Here is a 2629-nt window from a genome sequence, read left to right as displayed (position 1 = left end):
TACAAAACGTTCTTTCTGAAGCAGATGCCTAAGAAAAAACGTGGACGTGGCAAACGAGGAGGGTGGCGGACCCACCTGAAGCAGCTCCAACGGGAGTTGCTCAAAGAGGGGGCGTTCAATCCGGCCCAGTACTGGAAAGTAGAGACCGGAAAGGGGACGGAGGCGAATACCGACGCACCCCCTCGCACGTGCGAGATCGCGAAGAAACCGGACGCCTCCCTCGCTCCAGAAGCTCTTAAACCCGCAAAGCCTGCGCCGCGGCCACAGCCAAAGCCTCCGGGATCGCCACCGCACATCGCGCCCGTGCGCAAGCCTACAAGGCCCACGATAATAACAAATAAGCCTCGCGTGGTAGCTCTAACGCCTTGTACGTTGAACATTAAAATCATACAATCATAAATAATTCTGTTCTTATTAAAAGCCTTTTCATTTCCTTCCACATCCTTCTCATCACACAAGAGAGTGTAGATAGAGAGACAGCGAGATGAAGCCTAACTGACGTTTCCTCTAAACTCTCTATTTTATTTTTATGAGAAAGGACCTGGAAGGCTAATTACCTTTAAAATCTAGTAAATCCGTGAAATCACATATATAATCCTCGAATATCGTGCTCAATTTCGAGCACTGGTGACAGCTGCCCGTAATAATAATAAAGACACGCGTCTAAACACGACATCGAAGCCGAGGCTTCACCCCGCGCGCCCCGCTCCGCGCTCGCGTTCCCACAACCTCGTGTCGCGTCTCGAGACCGTCGGAAACTCGCGCTCGGGACGTAACAATTACATTTCCGATAACATCGTAAGAAAATTAGTCAAAATAATTAAATGCAATGGTTGTATAGATAATATTATTCACAAAGTTCCTGATAACAAAAGTAGATTAGCGACGTATACAATACTAATCGACTTGAAAAATAATGGAGGATTAATATATGCGTCATATGATGTTTATAAGATTATTTGCAATACTGAAAAAGAATTTTCTATTATAATAGGAGACAGTCGTAAACAGATTCCAAAAAGAGATGCATACAATGCAATTGTTACTCGAATCAGAAGTAAAACGTTTTAAAAATGTTTTTAAAAATATTTAAAAAACGTTTTTAAAAACATTTTTAAAAACATTAAAAATAATGGGTTAAGTCATCTTTTTTTGATTAAAAAAACATTTATTTTAACGTTTGAAGAAACTTTTTTTAACGTTAAAGGAACGTTTATTTAACGTTTGAAGAAACATTTTTTTACACGTTGAAACAACGTTAAAAATAATGGGTTAAGTCATCTTTTTTTGATTAAAAAACGTTTATTTTAACGTTTAAAGAAACATTTTTTTAACGTTAGAAAAACGTCTATTTAACGTTTGAAGAAACATTTTTTTAACGTTAAAAAACGTTAAAAATAATGGGTTAAGTCATCTTTTTTTGATTAAAAAAACGTTTATTTAACGTTTGAAGAAACATTTTTTTAACGTTAGAAAAACGTTAATTTAACGTTTGAAGAAACATTGTTTTAACGTTAGAAAAACGTTTATTTTAACGTTTGAAGAAACAATTTTTTAACGTTAAACAAACGTTTATTTAACGTTTGAAGAAACATTTTTTTAACGTTAAAAAAACGTTTATTTATCGTTTGAAGAAATATTTTCAAAAACATTTTTAAAAAACGTTAAAAATAATGAATTAAGTCATCTTTATTTGATTAAAAAAACGTTTATTTTAACATTGCATGAGAACATTATTTTAATATAAATTGTAATTTAATAGTAACTTTTTTAATATTTGAAAAACGTTTATTTCAACGTTCGAGAAACATTTATGCAGGGTTGTTAAAGACTAATGTTCTTTTTTAAGAATAAAACATATTGTGTTTTTTTTTCTTGAATATGTTTTTAATGCTTCAAATATGCTTTAAACAGTACTATAAAAAAACATTTGAAACATATTTAAAACATCAATTAAGCATGTTTTAAACTGTTTAAAACACATTTAAAACATGTTTTTTACCAACCCTGCATTTATGTAAAGTTTGAGAAATTTTACTTATAAAAATATATCTTAACATTTATATGTATAATATGTATTTAAAACTATAACTCTTATCTTTAATTTATATTTAAATTCTTATATTTAAATTCGTATATTAAAACTCTTATCTTTATAGTGACGGTATTTGCAAGGAATTATCCAATTTTCCAGGAAGAGCACCCGACTTCATCTTTTACTTTTTCCTTTACTGACGCAAGATTACCTAAATACGAAAATATTTAACGTTAGAATCCCTGCACATCATTTGTCAAGGCTTCAAAGAAAGACTTCAGAATTCTAATTAAACGGAAAATTTATCAAGCGATGCTTAGGGAACATTCACATTAGAAAAGGAAAAACAGAATTTCTTTTTTGCAAATGGACAATGTTAAACAGATATTCCATATCAAATGTTTACCTGGAAGTTTTCTTTTTATCTTCCATTTTCTTCACATCATTCTCATTATCCTCATTATCATCCTCACCATCCTCACTGTCCTCATCATCCTCATTTTTCTCATCAGAGCTATAATAAGTCTTGCCATCTTGACTAGCTTCATCTTTGTTACTGGTTCGTCTGTTAATGTTAAAAAATATCAAGGTTAA

The sequence above is a fragment of the Trachymyrmex cornetzi genome, unplaced genomic scaffold (assembly GCF_001594075.2).
Source record: "Trachymyrmex cornetzi isolate Tcor2-1 unplaced genomic scaffold, Tcor1.1 scaffold1206, whole genome shotgun sequence".
NCBI classification, from domain to species: Eukaryota; Metazoa; Arthropoda; class Insecta; order Hymenoptera; family Formicidae; genus Trachymyrmex; species Trachymyrmex cornetzi.
Note: the sequence above shows the minus strand (reverse complement) of the source record.